Here is a 23,122-nt window from a genome sequence, read left to right as displayed (position 1 = left end):
AAGGAAGTGTGGAGGAGGGAGTTGAAACCTGCACCATGAGCCTCCAATGCAATGAGTATGAGAAACAACCCTAGTCTAAAACTTGGTATTCTCAATCCCTTATATTGACAATGAACAATACTTATTTACCTTTTGATATCATTGTTCTTTTTGTATTTATTCTTATATTAGAATGTGCTAATTATTTTTAGTTCCAGTGCTAGATAATAGTGGTTTGTACGTGCCTCAGGTGGTTGGAACTCCCAATTACATGTGTCCTGAACTGCTTGCAGATATTCCTTATGGTTTCAAGTCTGATATCTGGTCTCTGGGTATGTCATTCTCGAGTGTTTGACTTACATGTATATATATCAAGAATTGCTTCTTGTTGAACAGGGTGCTGTATGTATGAGATGGCTGCTCGTCGCCCTACTTTTAAAGCTTTTATGAGAGTTCTCACAAATGTTTTTGTTGAATCTGCTTCTTGTATTCAGTAATGAGTTTACACAGTTTCTCTTTCTAACAAATAGCACGAATTTCATTTGATGTTTTTATTAAATGGGAATTTAAAATTTTCTTTTTTATTCCCTTCCTTTTCTCATTATGGAATTTTTCCATTGCCAAATATAATGGAAGTTTCCATCTTTTGGTTATCTGAATTGAGAATAATATGTAGCAACCTTTTCTAGGTTCATAACAGTTTCCATGAATTCTGCACTCCACTCTTTAAAATAATGCTTTCAAAGTAGTTAATGTTGTCCTCATCTAGTGTGATGTCTTGTCCTTTGAGAGGTTTTCTATAAATTACCATTTGTATGCCTCCACTATCTGTGTAAATTATACAAATTTAATTCCATTAATTTTTGTTAAACTTCTTATTCTAGGACATGGCAGGGTTGATAAGCAAGATAAATCGTTCCTCTATGGGCCCTTTGCCTTCTTGCTACTCTCCATCATTGTAAGTCTCAATATTAACTTTAGAGCTCACTCTTATTGTATGTTCTCATGATAACCAAGTATTCTCTGTGATTTTTCATGCTCATATTGTGCTTTTCTACCCTTGTTTCCTCATTTGCTTTAATTATTCTTTTATGTATTAGGTTTCAACAATGTGCAGATTTCTTGATCAGATTATTTCTTATAAATGTAGGAATTTTTAAATTGGTTCCGTGAAAATTTATTTCTTCTCCCTTAATAAGGCAAAAATAGTGAAGTTTCGTTTAAATTCCCAAGGGACTTGGTGATCTGTATTTTGGAAGTAACACTAAGCATGATTAGTGCTATATGTTTTGTCAAGTAATCAAGTCCTTGCTACATGATTGATAATTTATTTAATTTTACACAAACAGGAAGGCAATTATCAAGGGCATGCTAAGAAAGAATCCAGAGCATCGACCAAGTGTAAGTTTCTTTTTGCTCAATTCCAAGGATTCTCCACATGCAGGACTTCAATGTAACATTTTGAGTTTTCACCTTGATTAGGCATCAGAGCTTTTGAAGCACCCTTATTTGCAGCCATATGTTGATAAGTATCGTCCATCATTTAGCTTCCTTTCGAAGAACTGTTGCTTGGATAAGCATGTTACCAGTGGTCGTGGTAATAGGAAAAATATGTTCGAGAGTCAGAATAGTAATAGCTCATGTAGTGATAAAGATAGTTCAGTTTCAAGTCACAGGAACAGTGACACAAGGATTCCAAATAACAATAATGAGGCCACTGGCACAGATTCCAGTTCTAAGGAAGAAGATATTTGCCCCATTAGTTTCTCTGGTAAAGTTGATGAAAAAGAAAGGATGAAACCTTCTCATGTTCAATCAAAGAAACCCAAATCCATCAAAGGCATAGTAACTACTTTGAAAGAAGGGCAAGTAAGAGAAAGTGGTTCCCCTATGAGAGGCGGGCGTACAAAAGCTGTATGTGGTTTGCGCAGCTACTTCTGGCAGTTGAATATCTGCATTCAAATTTTGTTCTGCATCGGGACATAAAGGTATAAATGTCAATTTACATTGGTCTTTCTATTAACTTATTTATTATGGACTGACTTCAGCACTTTCTTAGTAGTGTTCCAATATTTTTCTTGGTATCTTATTTTAGCAGCTAATTAGTGACCATCATGCACTTTTATCATATTGAGGATATTGATCACACTTTTCATAGCTTTTTTTACTGGTTGCATGAACTGGCTAGTTGTTGTCTTGTTTGTGCACTATACAATTTGTTCATGCTACAACTTAATATTTTAGAATATCAAACTGTTTCTTTTATAATAAAGGGGTATTATTTCTGAATGTCATTTTTTTAATTCATCTCTGCTATGTAGTCTCCAAAACCATAGCTGAGGATTCTGCTTGGACATTTGCAAAGGAGAAGGACCTTGACTTGGTAGCTACATTGATGGTAAACTTCTTGTTATTTGCTTCTATATATTGATAGATTTTGTTGTAAGTAATGAGTGAATTCTTGAATCTAATTACATGTTTTAAGCATGTGGCAATCGATACTATTTGTCGATATATGAATCAATGTCTAAAGGAACAATTTGAAATGTTCGGTGGAGTTGTGAAAGCATTTGACACGTACTAGCACTTAAAATCCAAAATTTGATTTTGTCAAGTACTATAGACGTAACAGGGACTCTCTTGTGGTTATTATTTGTGATGATATTGTTGTGAACAACGTTGGAATTTTTTATAATGCTATTGATTTTATGACTTTGCATAATGTTATTATGCTTCAAAGAATGCATATGTAAAATTGGTCATTTTAGTACTCTTTAATAGTTCATTATATACTTCACTTTAAATAAGTATAAATTATATACTTTTTTCATATTTTTTACTTAGGTTGGCGATGGGAAAGAAGAATATATGGATGATGACATTAATGATATTCGCAAAGAATGGGTATCTTATTTGGCAAACTTTATTATGCCTTGATATTTTGTATCGACATATGATTAATACAATATTTTTGATAACTTAATGTGAATATATTGTATGCAAATGGATTGCTTATATATAATATGGTACATAGATTTAGTATTATGAGGCATTCAATGTGATTTAGTTTGATTATTTGTCAATCTACAATATATATATATATATATATAATTTCCGAAATACAATTACGACACACGAACGTTTGTCATCTTTTTAAATGATGTGTGCTTCAATGACACGCAATGTAAGTCATATATGTGTGTCATAAATTTATGACACATAAATGTATGTCAAGCAGATTTATGACGGGGGATTCAATGACGCGCAATGTAAGTCATACATGCGTGTCATAAATTTATGACGCACAAATGTGTGTCATCTTAATTTATGACGGGGGCTTCAATGACGCGCAATGTAAGTCATACATGCGTGTCATAAATTTATGACGCACAAATGTGTGTCATCTTAATTTATGACGGGGGCTTCAATGACGCGCAATGTAAGTTATACATGCGTGTCATAAATGTGCGTCATAGATTTATGACACACAATTGCGCGTCATAAAAAATTCATGTCGGTGGCTTCAACGACAGACATTTGTGTGTCATCCGCACCCATAGATGACGCGCAATGCGCGTCATTAAAGGGTATTTTTCTTGTAGTGGATTTAGATGAAGCCTTAAATTTAGGTTTAGTATTTTGTAACATTTTAATTAATTTAATTGTTTTAATAAAATATTAATATCTTTAGGTTTAATATTAGTGCCTTAATTTTAGAATTAGTTTTATTAAGTCCTTTAAAAATCATTATTTGGAACTTTAGTTAGAAGAAGCCTTAATTAACTCACTTAGTATAATTAAGGTTTAATAGTGTATCATCCGTTTGTGCTCAGGGGTGACCATTATTATCTCCCGAAATAAATAAATATTCTTTTCAAACTCTTGCATCTTAATTTTAAAACTAAGGAAATATCTATTTAATGAGATTAATGGTAATCCTCCTCTCGTGCTTGAGGGTAATTATTATTAATTCCTAATTAAATAAATATCCTTTTCAAATCTGCATACGTAGCGAGTCAAATATTAAATAAATCTTGAACTCATACTTTTTTAATTTTAAAACAATAGGTAATTAATTAGGTACCAATTTTGGTTGTTGTGGGGGTGCTAATCCTTCCTCACACGTAATCAACTCCCAAACCCATTTTCTGATTTCGCAGACCAAACTTGGTAGTTTTTTTTATAAAATAAAAAATATTTTATTTAAATTATCCGATTTCACGTGGTCCAATACCACTTTAAAAATGATTGGTGGATACTCCTCATTATTTATAACTTTTTTTTAAAACCCATCATTGACCCAAAAAAGGTTGTTATGATAGTGTCCCATAATGGTTTGGGATGTGTACTAATACAACAAGGGAAAGTTGTGGCCTATGATTCAAGGAAACTTAAACACATGAGAGGAATTATCCTACTCATGATCTAGAGTTGGCAGCATTTGTTTTTTCTCTGAAAATATGTCGTCATTAATTGTATGGTGAGCGATGCTATATTTACACCGATCATAAGAGTTTGAAATATTTGCTGAATCAAAAGGAGTTGAACTTGAGATGGAGAAGGTGGATAGAACTTCTCAAAGACTGCAATATTATTATTGATTACAATATTATTATTGATGCACTTAGTCGAAAGGCATTCTCTACTTTAAGAGCTTTGAATGCACAACTATCAATAAAACAGGATGGTGCATTAATTGCAAAATTAAAACTGAAGCCTACTCTGTTAGATAGAATAAAAGATCTTCAAAGAAAATATGAAAAGTATTTATCAAGAATAAAGAATGTAGAAAAAGGAGATACTAAATACTTTGAAGTTAAGTATGATGAATGCCTATATTATCGAGGAAGAGTTTATATTCCAAATGGAGAGGAATTAAAGAGAGAGCTTCTCTCAGAGGCACATTATATTCCACTGACTATGAATCCAAGATGAATTAAGATGTACCAAGATCTAAAGAGTTGATATTGGTGGTCAGAGATGAAAAGAGCTATAACTGAGTTTGTTTCTAAATGCTTAACATGCCAACAAGTTAAAGTAGAACATCAAGTTCATTCAGGACTATTGCAATCAATTTCCATTCCTTAGTGGAAATGGGAAAAAGTTATGAATGATTTTATAATAGTGTTACCTTGACACCCAATAAAAATGATTCAATTTGGGTGACTGTGGATAGATTGACCAAGTCGGCACACTTCATCCCTATTCAAACTTATTATTCTATGGATAAATATGTTGAGTTATACATTCAAGAAACTATTCGATTGCATGGAGTGCCTGTATCAATAGTATCAAATAAAGATCCAAGTTTTACTTCGAGATTTTTAAAATCTTTCCATAGAGCCTTGGAAACTCAACTTAACTTTAGCACTACTTTTCATCCTCAGACGGATGGACAATCTGAATGAACCATTCAAATTTTGGAAGATATGATTAGATCATGAGTGATAGAATTCAAAGGTTCATGAGAAAAAGTATTTACCTTTAGCTGAGTTGGCTTATAACAACAGTTATTAAAAAAGTATCAAGATGGCTCCTTATGAAGCCTTATATGGAAGAAAGTGTCGAACTCCTTTGAATTGGTACGAGCTTAAGGATCGAGATATTGTAGGCCCTGAGCTAATTAGTGAAGCTGAGGATAAAGTGAAGATTTTTCAAGATAATCTTAAGATTTTTGTTGATCGAAAAAAGTCTTATTCAGATCTAAAATGAAAAGATATTGGATTTTAAGTTGGTGATAAGGTATTTCTTAAGGTATCACCATGGAAAAAGGTGTTATGCTTTGGATTAAAAGGGAAATTGAGTCCAATATTTATTATCCCTTATGAGATCATGAAAAGATTGGGTCTAATGGTCTATCAACTAGCGTTACCTTCAGAAATTGAGAAGATTCATAATGTATTTAATGTATCGATGCTTAAAAGGTGTCGTTAGGACCTTTCTCATGTTATCACATCAGAGGATATTGAGATTCAACTAGATTTGAACTATAAGGAAGAACCGATAAATATATTAGCATATGGAGTCAAAGAATTAAGGAATAAGATGATACCACTTGTTAAAGGTCTTTAGAGGAATCACAAAGTTGACAAAGCTACATGGGAATGAGAGAAAGAGATGAGAGAGCATTATCTTCATATATTTAAATTAGGTATGTACTAAAAATTGAGAATGAATTTTTCTTAAGGGGGGAGAATTATAATACCCCAAAAGTTATCTAGTAACCAAAATGAATAAATTGAAAAGTTTAGTAGACAAAGTAAAAACTTGAGAAAAGTTTAGGGTTAAATTGTAATTTCCAAAAGTTATATATTTTAGTCCCTTAAATGAGTAGTTTAACCCAAGAATGACATTTTCTTGTTACTCGACTTTTTCGTACATAATTTGTATTGAAGACTATAATGCATTAAAGTTCGAGAAAAATTTGGATAATATGATCGAATAGAATATTTGAGATATTTTGATGAATGATAAGGCAAGGTTAATAATGTCATTTCTAAGCCTTAAAATGATCAGATTTAATATGGGCCATTGGATTTAAGTTGATTTTCCATGTTAAATCTAAATTGTTGGATGAAAACGACAAGATTGTAATTTTGGGATTTTTCAAGGGCAAAGTCGGTATCTACTAATGCATGAGATTAATTATAGCCCTTGGATGAATATTTTGATATTTTGCAAGTTGATGAACATTATACTTTAGGGGGGAAATGGTCATTTGACATTAAAATGAATTTTTAATTTATTTTCTTTAAAAAAATGACAAATGGCTTAAGATGAAAAAATATAAATTTCAAGAATGTGTTCATCTTCCTCCTCCATTGTCGTGAGTTCCATAGGTAAGGAAGAAACGATCCAATAACTAACATTCTAAATAGTTCAATAAACCTAATTGCAAAATCGACAAATTAACATGATTATGCTAATAGCGATTTAATCCCCCCACATGAACATATCCACGACTTGTATATGAGTATTCAAAACCCACTTCTCTTAATTAATATTCGAATTAATCTGGTCCAAAAAAACCACTAATCAGACTCGCAAACGATGCACCCAACAATACACATCAGATTCTTCAATCACAAATTACCACGGTAGTTTTGAATGGGAGAAAATTGGGTCCCTAAGTTTGCATCCAACAACTATGTACAAAGGATGAGACGCAGGCAAATAATAATATGATTTTTCAAGCCATTTTATTAGGATTTTTTTATTAAAGCATGAAATAAAAAAATGATCTACTTAAAATTCTATATCATTTGATACCATTAGTTCATGTTTTCATTCTTAAAACCTTAAGTTTCTGATTTGGGTGGATGAAGGGGATGTTGTTGAATCATTTCCTTGCTTGAAAGATGATGAAAAACCATTATAAATGGTATATATATATATATATATATGATTCGACTAAGAAGGGTTTTTGGATGAAATTAGAAGTTTGAATTGGTTTTGATATTGGAATGATTGATAATGGTTAGATATTATGGTTGGAACTAGAATTCATGCTTGAATAAAGTTGGAGATCATGTCTAAGTTACCATGTTAGGTTCAGCCATGATGAAGAAATTTGAGAAAAATTTTGAAATATTATTTTAAGGTTAGATGTGATGAATGGATTATTTTACAAACTTTAAAATGTTGATTAGACAAATTTGGAAGTATGAAAAGGTTAAGGGACCATTTCAATATGTGTAGGAATAATGAGTTTGATGAGGAAATTGATTAGAAATTTACGTAGAATGCTTAAATAAATTGTTGGAAGCTTGAATTCAAGGTTAAATGGCAAGGGGTTATTTTGAATATTATAGAAGTATTGGGATGAATTCTAAAAGAATTCATTTTCATGATTAAGTTATGAAATTTGGAATTTTTATGTGAATTATTCTTTAATTTGGATATTGAGAGATTTGAAGTTATAATGTGAAGTGTTAGGGGAATTTTGAAGTGTTAAGATGGATATTGACCATATGAAATATATTTAGTATCCAATAAGCATTGAAATATTTTTTAGAAAATTCTTTACTAATATTCACCTATTATGGAAAGATTCTAACATGTATTTTGAAATGTATGTGTTTTGTAAATGTACGTGTAGATCATGATAAAAATTGACATCAAAGTAAGGTTAAAGTTAAGGAAAAAGGTCAGATATAACATGTTAAATATACAAAAGACTCTAAATGTACATACAATGGACATTTTCATCAAAATCACATATATCATTCATTTATCAAAAGTATCCATAAATATAGATATATCAAAATATCATATAATAGAGCATTAGACAGTTCATACTTGAAATCATTCAAATACCATTTAACAAAATATTATGAAAATATCATAATATAAATCAAATCATCTCCATTGAGAAAACGGTCAAGGTTGACTAATTACACCCCTTTCGTATATCATATATAATAGTATAAGATAAAATGCACTCACCTGAGATGTCTCACTAGCAAACCTTTCTTAGCGATATAAAGGTTATGCGATAGGTTTCATGAAAAAGACAAGTGAATTTCAGATAAAAAGTTATGAAGTTATACAGTGGAATTTCCATTGGCAAAAGACTCAGTAAGGGATCAAAGAGAGAGACATGGTTATAAAGAACTTCTTAGCACACGTTTAAAAGATGGCCCAACACTTGAGCAATTTACCAAGAAAACTTTATTTCACTAGAGAAGACATTGGATTTGTATACGAGCAAGGAATTCAACCTTTGAATTCTTGATGGGTATATTTACACAATAAGTTCTCCATCTTTTAACCCCAATATATAATCACGAATATAAATCACGAATATTTGGATGGTTTCTCACCACTAAGGTCACACGAGTATATACGTTCATTGTCTCAATACTAATATAGTTTAAATAGATATTCATTCGCTACTAAGATCACGTAGATATGTATATGTATTCTTTCATTACTAAGGTTGCTTAGATAGATATATAAATATATTTGTAATCTTTCAACGCTAAGACTATAAATATCCTTTTGCCACTAAAGCCAAACAATATAAATCTATGTCATTTATTCTATTTATGAATTCAAAGCATCAGTTTTATTCATTTATTCCCATAGAAAAATTTTCATAACATTAAATATACAAGAGTATTTTACTAATATGTAACACTAAAGGACACCCTAGTCCTTTAACACATTCTATTATATTAATATTAGTTAATTACATTAGGCCAATACCCATCACCCTTACGTATTTGATGGAGAAAAATGATTTTCCCTAATATTCGGTATCGATACCCAATATTGATACCACACATGGATATCAATATTCAACCCTATGATATTGATATTCTTGGACAATATCGACACCTATTTTGCACGTTAGATTACATCGTCTAATTCTGGAATTGATACTAAAAATTCAGTATTGATACTCCTAGAATGATAATTGATACTTTTAGAAAAATATATCGATACTCCTAGGATGAGTATCAATACCTTATGAATATTCTATCTAGTTTTTAGATACAATTTCATACGATATCGATATTTGAAGAATATTATTGATACCATAATTCATAAATGATCATTTTAAACTCAAAAATCACCCTCTAAATCCCTTCTATACGCTACATTTAAAGTCATACTCATTTATAAAGTTTAAAGGGTATTATGAGTTCATTTAGCATCAATTAAGCATATGTTTAACAACAATATCATCAATTTAGCCACCAACATGCATATCACTCAACAAGCTAACAATCATCAAATAAAATCTCTAATCAATCTTAAATTTACAAGTGTCACCAACCTTGGTCTTTTATCTGACTATATAGGGTCTTCACACTTCCTTAACTAGCTAACAATCATCAAATAAAATCTCTAATCAATCTTAAATTTACAATAAACGTTAAAACGAATTGGGAACCAATATGATCAACAATTTCGTATGAACCAATAAGCCTTTGACTATTCTTTTTCATGCTCACATCTCAACACCTTCCTTCATGATAAAACCTTCTAAACAATTACCACCAACTTGATACTCAATCCCAAGACACTTCAAATCAATATGTGGTTTTTTAATAGTCAAATGCAATCTCAACCAACCCAAAAAACTTCACATTTCCTCATCCTCACAAACTAAATCAAAGCCAACACACATCTTTCATTAATTCTCAGTCCAACAAAACAAAATACAAAAAATCTGACCATACAAAGGCTCAAATGGAGCCAATTGAAAACTTGAATAAAAATACAATTGCAATCAAACTCGACTAATTATCACTCCCAAACCAATAGAACCATTATCACCAATTCAACGGAAATCTTCCAACATTTATATCACAAGTTCTGACTGACCATCGGTTTGTAGACTATAAATCGTATAGAAATTATCTTTAATAACAAAGCTTCTTGCAAACTTTACTAGAAACTCGATATTAAACATAGATCATAGTTTAAAACAATCAAAAGTAGAACACCATGCAAACACACTACTAAACAACCACACGCTTCAACTTAGACCACCATGCATTTGTTGTGTGATAACTCTCTGAAAGAATTATTATTTAGGCCTTTGTTTGCACTTAAATGCTTTAGGGATTATATCTTAATCATTTTTAATATAAATTACATCATGTGCATCATAATAGTGTGTTGGCAATTATTTGCATAATTTTAGTGCTTTTATTACGACATTGATATATAATGGTTTCTATGATGTTGTTGCATGTTCTTTAATGTTGTAAGATATTTCTGTGAGCAATGAGAGCTAGAAATTGTATTATGGCCAATTACATTATTGCCCATGCTCTCTACGCATCGATGAGTTAACAAAAAATTATTGTCAATCGTCTAAAATCCTATTATAAAAAGCATTAAAAATAGAAAGAAATCTTAATGAAACTCAATTTAATGTGGTCTTAAAATCTTCTTTTTAGGGTTTAGAATATTATATAGGAGGTAAGAGAAAAGGAATAGGTGGTGAGCCTTTTAGGGTTTTACTTTATTCTTTTATTTCTTCACCCATTAACCATAGCCGCTTAGACATTTCTTGGAAGAGCAACAAATGGACGTGAAGGCAAATCACTACATCAAGATAGTGGTGGCTGGTGATCAGTGAGAGCATTAACAATAACAATTATGAGACGAATTCAAGAGGGGGCTTTATTTTTTCTTAATTGAAATATTTTTTTAATTTTTGTGGGATTTGTTAAACCTTGGATGCTTACATTTTTAAATATATTTTATGAATTTCATCTTTAATTAATTGTGTCTATTGATTTGATTGGTGTTTGATCGGTTTTATTAAGGCATTTAATATAGAGATATATATTTTTCCAATCATTACATTGAGAGTAGCGTGACATTGTAAGAAGCATCATCGACTAGAGAGGAATGTTTCAGTGTAGAGAGATCTAGTTGACTGGTTGTCGTAGCATACTTAGTAAATATGGATAAGTGAGTATAGAGATATAGAATTGTTTTGAGTTTCTGGGTTGAGCCATTGAGAGAGGTAAACCTGCTAAATTAATGCTAGACGCATTAATCTTATTGTTGTTACTTCATTGATCGCATGATTGAGTTTAATAATATAATAATCTTTAGCTTAAGTTGATCACTACTTTTATTGTCACTATTTTGATTCTCTTCATCCCATCATTCTAATATCTATTTTTTATTTTTATATTCTCATTGCTTTGTTAACAACACCAATTTCACAATTTATGTTGTTTTGCTTATTTAATGTTGTGACAATTCTCTAAGTAATCCTAGTCTTTGTGGGATATGCTACTCGATGAATTAATTTGCATCCACTTTATTACTCGATATTTTAGTGTATGTGTAACACCCATTCCCTGTATACGTCCCCATACACGAGTCATAGATGTCACATGACTTTTAAAACATTATTTTACTTGAAAACGAGTAAAATATTTTTCATAAAATGATTTAATATTATAATATTTAAAATGTTTGTCCATTAACTACTAATATATAAATAGCATTTTGAAACCTATCACATTGTAGCTTAAGTTCGAATATAATATAGTACTAAAAACCATATACCATATCCTATCAGAGCATCATATAATATCTAAGTACATGCCGACTAGTAATATCAAAATAAACATCTAGAGATGTCATACTGCTACTGATGAGGCAATCCTTGACAGATGATATCAAGTGTACTCCTCACTCCGATCGTATGCTATTACGCGTGAAAATCATTGCACGCTAAGTATTCACTTATTGATCCCTAATATAATAAATGAGGCATAGTAAACATAAGTATTTCATAAAAGATCAAAATATGAGTTTAATCGTATAAAATATATTAACGCATAAAACTGACTTGATAGGAAAATTTTCCATCAATTAACCTGCGAAATAGTATTTTGTATGCCTATCATACTTATCAATAAGTATATTTCAAAATATCCATTCATAACCCAATGTATGACAAATGAGAATGCAAGGAACACAATAAGAACCTAAGTGCCACAATAACGTACATGTATTGTGGTACACAACAACACTATACTAACCATTTCCAGAGTAGTAATCCCGTACGACTACCATCCTTGCACACAAAGTGCCATAGCACACAAAGTACTGGTACGAAAATGCAATAATGTCAATTACATACATAGTGCTACAGTACACAAAGTACTACTACAATACCACCTTATTTATGGTATTACTATTGCACCTATTACTCTCTATGTACATACAATAGGCTTTAAAATCCAAATCCTAGGTTAAATATTTATTCCAAACATCAATAAACAATAATTTGTGTGAAACACATCCATTCGTTTTAGGGCCATTCATACCCTAAAATCATTCGTAAAATCATTTTCATAAACTTTATGAAAATATTTCAAAATACGTTAAAACATATTTAAATAAAAATACTCGAGGTTGACTCATCGCAAGTCGTCCTCATATCATATAAGTACATAATAAATGCACTCACTTGGTATTCCTCACTATTATGCCTCACTGTCAATATTCGATTACTCTTGGACTTTTTCATTGCCTTTCGCTTTGCTTGTATCACGGTTTTGATCACGATCTACACAAGCATCCATACAAACACATACAAATATAGAAGACATGTTAGTACTCTTACTATCATTTTATACATGATATAATACCCAAAAGTATTATTATTTTTCAAATTCTTCTAAAATTCATCTTAAATTTTCCTTTTTACTCAAAATGGGCTCTTGCCATTATTTCCTTCAATTCAAGGCGCAACTAAGCCCAATAACTTTCCAGCATTAAATTTCTAGCCCAATATCTCAACAATAGCATAATTACCATTTAAGCCACTAACTTTCCAATATTTACTATTTAATACTTAAACTTTACCAAATTTTCAAAATGGCTAAATTTCACATTCTAACTTCAATTTCAGCCCTCAAACAGTAATTTCCAGCAATATGCATCAATTATTGAGTAATTACACATTCATCCCGTAACTTTTTAAAATTTCCAATTAGGTCCCTAAACATTTGAAAATTACAAAATGACCCAACAACTTTCCAAGGCTTGTAGAATCTTCCAAATATCATTTCAGTTATGGTAATTTTTCTACAATTTTTATCAACTTATTTCCTCAAGGTCGAACCATATATGTGTTAGGGACTCAATGTTTTCACTTGATTCAAGCATGAAACCAATCTCTATTCAACATTATAATATATGTCAAATCAACCCCTTAACTTAATTTCATCAAATCAAAATCTTTCCCTAAATCTAGGGTTAGGTTGAAATCAACATAAGCCTGTATAGACCTGTATAGGTGATTTTAATATACAATCAAGCTTGTAAATGATTCTACAACCTCAATAACATCTAAATATTTCATCAAATCATGAAACCCTAATATGAACATAAACCCTAGAATTTGGGATATTTGAACACAAACCAAATTAGCAGCAATAATGGTATCAAATAATAGCGTTTTTCAAATAGAACAATTTTCTAGTTCACATCTCGATCCAAAATCCAAAAAAAATGGCTCAAAATTGAAAAATAAAATTTTTCTTACCTAGGTATGGGGGAGCACGAAATGGAGCTGAAAAATAGCTTGGTTTCATGAAATTTCTTCTTAATTTTATGTTAATTTACCTTATATTTAAGCTTAAATGAATATAATATTAATTTAATCAGAAATGTCTAATTTGCCCTTAAGGAAACTTGATATTTACCTTAATTCCATGGCACATAACCCTTATCATCTTTATAGAGTCAAGTATGAAATAATTAATTCACCCTTTCCAACTTTACCCATGCAATCTTTCCAAAATTTCAATTTTGCCATTTTTCATCCAACGATCCAAAATAAACGTGGAAATAATTTCTCAAATACAATGATCCATATTATTTTCCATCATTCTAACATGTGGAAATAACATTTTTAAGCTTGATTTAATAACTTCAACTTTACAATTTTTTTATTCAATCCGATGTACCAAAATTTTACTGAACTTTAACACTTTATAGCTTTTAACATAAATTCTAGATGCAAAACATGTTTCCCACAAAACCCCACACTTAAGGGTGAAATATTTATTTACGGGTAACTTTTTGAAAATAACCTTTTTGGTCCCTAAACTTTTCCAACTTTATACATTGGTCACTAAACTTTAAAAATTTATATTTTGGTAATTAACCAATATTTGGGATATTAATGTATGATTGCACTTTGCTATTATATTATTCAAAGCATCAAGTTTTCTATGCCATTTCTTGGTACTAGTGCCATTACTCTTATAATTTTTTTTAATTAATTTATTTTTAATTTTTAGGTATCTTTTAATAGGACATTGTCAATGCATAATTTGAAGCAATAACGGATGGAGGGAGTTCAACACCACTAGGAACAATTATCTCAAAAACAAGGGCTTAATATTGAACTCGTTCTGCCAATGTAAAATCTTCTGATGGCACCACATTATCATTACATCGATGATAGAAATAAACCAATTTGAGAGCATGTTGTGCCCATAATAGATTTTTTGAATCCTGAAATTGTTCATCTTTCCATCTATGCTGCTCACTTTGAATTAAAGTCAATTATGTTCCAAATGTTGCATTCGATGGGAAATATAATGAAATACTGCATTTGATGGGAAATATAATGGAATGCATAATGAGGACCCCCGTGCATATTTGAGAGCTTTTATTGAAGTGTGTGACTCATTCATACAACAAGGAGTCTTCGAAGAAGCCTTAAAGCTAATTTTTTTTCCATATTCTCTTCGTGACAAAGATAAGTTGTGGCTTAAATTACTACCACATAGGAAATAGAATCATGGAATGAACTTGCCCAAAAGATATTTCTTTGATTCAATACTCCTAACAGGAATGCAATATTGAGGAATGCCATCTCATATTTCAAGAAAATGGACGATAAGTGTATGTATGAATCATGAGAGAGATTTAAGGATTTGCTGTAAAAATGGTCGATGCATGGTTTCCAAAATTGCACTCAAATGGATATGTTTTATAATAGTCTTATCATGCAAACTTGAATGGTTGTGGATGCATTACCTAATGGAACAATTTTGGACAAGTCATACAATGAAGCATACTACAACCTTGAGAGGATATTCAATAATTACTACTAATATCCTAACATAAGGATTATGTCAAGGAGGCATGTAATTGTATAATAAACAATGATGCTCTGAAAGCGTAGACTACATATGTGACAACATTGACTAAGATGATGATAAGATGCAAAACTGTCTAAAGGTTTGTATGAAGTTAAAACTGTCTAAAGTTTTGAAAGTTTAGTGGTCAAAGTATAAAGTTGCAAAAGTACACCGACCAAAAATATAATTTTAAAAGTTATATATCTTGTCCCATAAATAAATAGCATAGTTTGAAATTAAGGTTTTCATGGGAATCAAAATTTTAATTCGGGATTTGTATTAAAAGCTATAAAGAAATAAAGTTTGGTAAGAAAAATGATAAGTAAATCGAATCATAATTTTACAAAAACTTGAAGAATGATAGATAAGGGCTGGAAATATTATTTCCATAATATAGAAAAATGAAATTTAACATGGAACAATGGGATTAAATGGAATGTCCATGTTAAAGTGGAACAATGAATTTTAGTGACTAAATTGAATTTTAGTGACTAAATTGAATTTTTGGAAAATTGAAAAGGAAAGGATATAAATTAGTAAATGAGATTTTATATTTATTTAATGTTATTAAAATAGAGATAAAAAGATTGCATGGAGGTAATTATCAAGATTCATTAAGGTTAGAAAAGTCTTTTGGGACCAAAATGAATTTTCAATTCATTTTTATTAGAATTTAAACAAGTTTCCAAGGATATTTTCATAGAAAATTAAAGAATTTTTGTTATTCTTCCTTCTCCTGGCCGTGAGTTTCCATAGCCAAGGTAAATGAGTTTTCCCTCGATTTTTAAGCCATTTTATTTAAAATTTGGACTAATGTGTGAAATAGAAAAAAATACCTGCACTAAATTGTCTAAAAGTTTTTATAATTATTTCATGTTTTCATGCTTGAATTGTTGGAGTGGTGATTATGGTGGATGAAGGGGAGATTAGAATTCAATGAAATATGGTTAAATTAAGAAGCTAGAAATGTTGTATAGTTAGAATCAAGCATTAAATTGATTGGAAACAATTATAGGGACATGTTTTATGATTTGGCCACTATAGGGAAATTATGGAAAATGTTGAATTTGATTAAATTTGGCATTTAGATCATTGTAATTGCATGAATTTAATCATAGGAGCTTGAATTCATGCTTGAAATTGAATGAAAAATATACCCTAATTTATTAATTAGGTTCAACCATAGGGAAGTTATTAGGGGGAAATTTTCTAGGATCTATAATTGTTATTAGATGAGTTCTACATGTGATCAATTTGGAACCTTGATATAGTAAAAGGATTATTTTGTGAGTTTTGGAAATTATTAGACATTGAAGTGAAATTGTTCAATTATGAGTGTTCAATGTTGAAATTTAATATTTGGGTGCTGAATTATAAGTTAGAATATTGATTTGGAACCAAAGTGCAAATTTGTTAAAGTTAAAGATTGAATTCAAATAAGTTTGGAAAAATTGGGGACTTAATTGCAAGTTTGTAAATGTGAGGGTGCCAATTTAGTATGTCATTGAAATGCTGGAAATTTTAGTGTTTGATTTGAGATAAGTAAAAATCATGAATGACCAAGATGTGAATTCTAAAATGAATTCATAAATGGTGACTTAAATGCAAAGTTCATGAAAATTGAGGGGTTGATGATGAAAATGAATAAATTTAGATTTGAAGAGTTATTTTGGAAGGGTTGAAGTTGTCATGAAGTTTGTTATGGATCAGTGATTTGATTTTTATATCGATTAAGTATCAATTATGTTTTATAGAATTTTTATTATTAGAATTAGATTATGTTAGTACGGTACTAAAATATATTTTGAATATTGGGTTATCTATATGATGTTGTCCAGACCACGATAAAATATTACGATCCTAGCGATTCAAAAGCGAAGGACAAAGTACGCAAGTAAAAGAATATCATATAAAAGGTTTGGTAGTGAGGCAAAGGTGAGTACAATTTTTTTATTTAATTATTTTTATTGAGGAAGACTTGTGATTAGTCAACCTCGTATTATTTTAAAGAATGATTTAATTCTAATTATGGAATATGTTAGAATGAATTCAAGAAAGCTTTTTTTGAATAATTTTAGGGTATGAATTGCAAGAGTACTGATTTTTAAGAATGATGTGTTGAAAATGATTCTGATTGGAAATAATGGATTTATAATGGATATGAATTTATCTGAAAGCACATTATATGTTGCATTGAGAGTCGCATGTACAATTGACATGCCATGAGTTAGAGTGATTCTGATTCTAATTGGGTACATTCATGTACATTTGATGATTTCACCTGGAGTGCATATTTATGTATCTGATGATTGCACTTGGAGTGCATATTTCTGTTTTTTGATGTTACCACTTGGAGAGCTTATTGCGCACATCGTTTTTCTCACGTACCTTGCATTCTTTTATATATACATTGGGCTATGAAAATTGAAATGTTAAAGTTTGAAAATGTGATCGAATGGAAAGAATATGACACATTTAATATTATTGATGTTGACTAACATGATTTTGATAAAATCATGAGATTATATTTTTAGGTCCTTGAAGTGGAATAAAATATTGATTAATTCGATTTGAAAGTTCATTTGATTATTTTAATTTAATTTTAATGTTCTAAAAAGTTATGATATTTTTATGTTCTATCTCACCTTAATTAGTTATATTGCCTCACTAAGTCTTACTTAGCGCGTGATGATTTTCATGCGTAGGTTCGAATATGGAAATAACCTGAAGTGAGGAGCCTCTCGAGCATCTTTTGGAAATCACACCTACTATCAATATCAGTAAGACATCTAAGATGTTTATTTGGACTTTTTAGTGACATGTATAATATATATGTCTGTTTGCTTTGATGAATTTACTTAAAATGCTCTGTAATAGTAATTAGGATTGTTTTATTTTGGGCAGCATTAGCTATATCCGAATTATTGAATGAATAGTATATATATGATTTTAAGTTATAAATAGTTAATCAAATGGGTTTTTAAAATGAAAAAATGTTAGGCAGTTTTATATGGTTTATGAAACACCACTGAACTGCGTTGTTGCTGCATAAAATCAATTTTGTTTTGAATGGTAATTTATTATTTTATGATTATACACGATTAGTTTAAATTATTTTAAAACCTTAAATTGATGTTTATAATGAAATAAAATTTTAAGGTTTTTATAGTAAGGATGTATGAAATGGTTAATGTGACATCTGTAACTTGTATTTTGAGTTATGGGTATTACAAAATCAACATCAAATATTTTGTGTTTATTATGGTGACAATCATAGTTTTGAGGGATTTCCCCAAAATCTTGATTCTGTGTATTCATGAGGAGCTACAATTTGAATGATAATGACTACACTAATGGGAATACCTACAATTTGAACTTCTAGAATCATCTCAACCTATCATGGAGAAGTCGAAGTGAAGATAACCTTAATGTAGCATTGCAATCCAATTTTGGGAGTACACAACCATAATATCAGTCACAATAATAGCATTTGCAAAAAAAATTGATGTTGACACATTCACTGTCACAACAAAAAATAATGCAACCATAATAATGCACTCAATAGAGTTATTAAAGGTAGTATTCTAATAAAGCTAAAACATCTTCATCACTTGAGTCTCTATTAAAGGATTACATCTCAATGAATGATTCTATCATCCAATTCCATATAGCATCACTGAGAGCATAATGATGTGATCCTACTCAGACACCTACTTGTGATCATCACACTTTCATATTTAATCATAAGGATGAAAGTGGAGGGAGCTTTCTCTATCCTTACACATCTTTGTTCATTTTATACCTTTAATTTGCACACTTATATTACATGTTTCATTGCTTAGGATATCATACTATGCATGACATTCATATTCATGACATAAACATACTTTGTATTATACAATTTATGTTAGGATATATGTTTCCATACATTAGTCTTTATAATTTTTATATTACATGATTATCATGCATATGTTATATGATACACATGTTTATAATTATGCTTATTATAAGTTATTGCATGTTTACCTTATTTATACATTGTTTCAAAAGTTTATGATTCATTCTTAGGTTTACATCACGCTTATCAAATGTTTTTAGCTGCTTTTATATTATATCATCTACTTAGTTACCTTACCTTGCTTATATAGGTCAAATGGATAAGGAATGGAAGCTAAAGAGATTAATGATAAATGATGGTAGCTCAATCAGCTAAAAGGGAGCTCAGAGCTAAAGCAAGAGAGCTAAATAAGCTGCTATGGTAGCTCAAAGCTAGGCATAAGAGCTAAAGCCAGTTTCAAGGGAGATGACTAATGGAGTGAAGCTAGCTACCTAGGAAGCTCAAGGCTTAGTTAAGGAGCTGAAAGAACCTACCTTGTCACCAAGGATCACGTGCCTTCACCAAATGCCATGTTCCTTTACCATACATCATGTTCCTTCACCTTGGTGCCAAAGAGAATGAATAATCACGTGCATTCAACCTAAGAATCATGTGCATCCAAGGGAGGTGCCTATATAGCCGAACCATCATTAGCATTCAAGGAAGTATCTAGCCAAACCATCATAAGCATTCAAAGATCCTTATCCTAGTCGAACCAACACATAATCAACCAAAGTGAATCATCATAAGCATTCAAGTTCGCACCTAAACCAAGGATCATGTGCATTCACAAAAAGCATAACCCTTTGTTCACACCGTAACTGAACAGATACAAGGCTTTTCAGTCATAACCCTTTAAAATCTATATAAAGCAAATGCCTTAGAAAATTTAAGGCATATTATACTTGTCAATTGAACTTTTCTTTGTGAGAATTTCTCTGTTCAAGTTCTTTATTGAATTGTATCAACTTATCAATCCTTTGTGCTTGTAGAATCATTCCTATCTTCTACCTGATACTTTTGGTTCCTAGTTATTTAACTAGAGGTTCCAAGTCCTTTATACCATCAAAATATTGAACTGATACGATTTGTGGTTATGCTTCATATAGCATAGTTTCTTCCTTGTTCTTGTTCATATTATCTTCACCATCACCATATTCTTTCTTCATACCAACACCATGCCACTCATTACCTATACTAAAACAACCCACCGCTTCATATATATTTCTTCTATACTTATTTATTTATAAGCATACCCAAACGCCCATAACATCTACTACCTTTAACCTTTCTTTTGAGGTCTTACTTGTAGGTACACTTTTATGTCTTCCTAGATCCCACAATCAAATAAATTACTCCATCAACATCATATAAGGAGCATGAGTCTTATATCAATCAGGTTTGATAGTTAGCCACTCTGTTGAAACCTAGAAAGTAAGGAGTAGTGTCGAGTGACACTGGAGTCCTTAAGGACAATAGAAAAACACATTGCAAAGCTATCATAATACGAAGTGGACTTCAAATTGGAAAACCAAATGAAAATAAAGGAAAATATGAGGAAAATCCTAAACAACAATCAAAAGGCAAAGAACCAAAAAAGATGAACAAGTCACCTAAAGTTGGTGTCGCGACAAAGGATGTTGGCTAAAGTAACAATTTTGAACTATTTTTACCAGCAATATCAACACAATTTCCAGTGTAACCTAAAGAAAGTAAACCATATTCATTCCCCAAAAGATTCTAGAAACCTAAGGAGGACCTGCAATTCAAGAAGTTCCTTGATGTGTTGATGCAACTGAGAATTAATGTCCCATTGATCGAAGCATTGTAACAAATGTCAAACTACATTAGATTTATGAAGCAGATGATTTCCAAGAAATGTGGATTGGTGATTTTGAAATTGCTACACTCATGAAAGGGTGTTGTGCCATTATCAGAAGCAAATTACCCCTAAAGTTGAATAATCAAGGGAATTTCACTATTCTTTGTATTATTGGTGATAAACTTGTATGGAATGATTTATGTGATTTAAGTTCCACAATTAACTTAATGTTTTCATCTATTTTTAGGAAATTGGGGATTGGTAAAGAACAATCCACAATGGTTACACTTCAACTTATTGACTGATTAATTGTCCATCCCAAAGGCAAGATAAACAATAAGCTAGTACGAGTGGAAAAATCTATCTACCCATCAAACTTCATTATTTAGGAATGTGAAGCTGACAAAAAGGTTTCCATAATATTAGGAAGACCATTTCTTGCTACTGGAAAAACATTGATTGATGTTGAAAATAGAGAACTCATATGAGTCTCAGTGACCAACAAATATATTCAACGTGTTCAACCTATTACAATGCGATGAAAAAAATGAATGTTATTCTATTGACATTGTTGAAGCAATAGTGTAAGAATACTTAGAAGAATATGGGAACATTGATGATCTTTTTCATACTATTGTGACAATAGATGAATCTAATGAGCCAAAAATATGAAGTGACTAAGTCAAGGAACCAATGCTTTTTACAATGATCCTGAATCAACTATAGTTCTACACCGATACTGTTGACGATATAGTTGCAGCGTGAGCACATGAGGAAAACTAAAAATTTTACCATGGTGTAGAAATACATAGCAGAAACCAAGGTATCAAGGAAGGTATTGCAAGGCTTTGACGATGAATGCTCTCCTCTAAAAATTCATCCCATAAAGCCATTGCATTTATATAATGATAATGAAAAAGTGTGTTTCATAATTAATTCCAACAAGAAAGAGTTTGATTCGAAAAAGGTTTTAATCTTACAAGCACAAAGAACCTAGAGTAGTACAATGATGTCACTACAATAACTGAAAAGCATACAGGGAAATCATTTTGTTGGAACCCAGGAGAAGTTACCACAAACTTCTACTTCACTATGTGAAATCATGCTTGTTTAGTTAGTTTACTTGCATTCAATAATTCATTCATTACATTAAGTTTAGATCTTGTTTTTCATTTATTAGTTTTTTTTAAATTTTATCTCTATCTTTTTCAAGTAACTTCCACACATTGATCATTAAATCATCCTTAAATTTTTATTGATATTGCTACTCACAGTGTCGCAGCATGAGAATGAATGGAAACTGTCACCAACTGGTGCCAACTGAACTCATAAGGGGAGTATCATTGTCCCCTTTACATTCTGCATTTAAATTCATGTTTTTATTTTTGCCATAATGCATTGAGGATAATGCACATCTTTGGTTTGGCAGTATGTTGTTCATTCATTCTGCTCGTTTAATTTGTATTTGCATGCATTTAGATTAGAAATGAGTAGTGAAATGTCTTTGTTTTCATAACATTAAGATAGAATGATGTCTTAGTTAAGGAACTTTTAAGCCTTTTTTATGATGTTCAGTGAGGATAAAAAATTGAGCTATGAAGTATAGAAAATAAATGTCTTAGACTCTTACTAGATTAGAGTTCTATAGGTTTTATTCTTGACACAATTGGCTGTATGCTTTCAATACTCAGAGATGTTAGAAATTTGTTGAGCTTTGAATTCACACAATAATAGAAAAAACATTGCAGCGACATTCGAACTCCCTTATGAAAAAATTACTATAGGTGCCAATATGGCTCTAAT

General features: G+C 30.8%; 1 pseudogene; it reads left to right on the top strand.

Annotated features, from left to right (window-relative positions):
* LOC120158695 overlaps positions 1 to 23,122 on the top strand; it is a 33,102-nt pseudogene that overhangs the window by 2,058 nt on the left and 7,922 nt on the right.

The sequence above is a fragment of the Hibiscus syriacus genome, unplaced genomic scaffold, assembly GCF_006381635.1.
Source record: "Hibiscus syriacus cultivar Baekdansim isolate YM2019G1 unplaced genomic scaffold, ASM638163v2 tig00111330_pilon, whole genome shotgun sequence".
Lineage (NCBI taxonomy): Eukaryota > Viridiplantae > Streptophyta > Magnoliopsida > Malvales > Malvaceae > Hibiscus > Hibiscus syriacus.
Note: the sequence above shows the minus strand (reverse complement) of the source record. Positions and strands in the feature narration are given on the sequence as shown.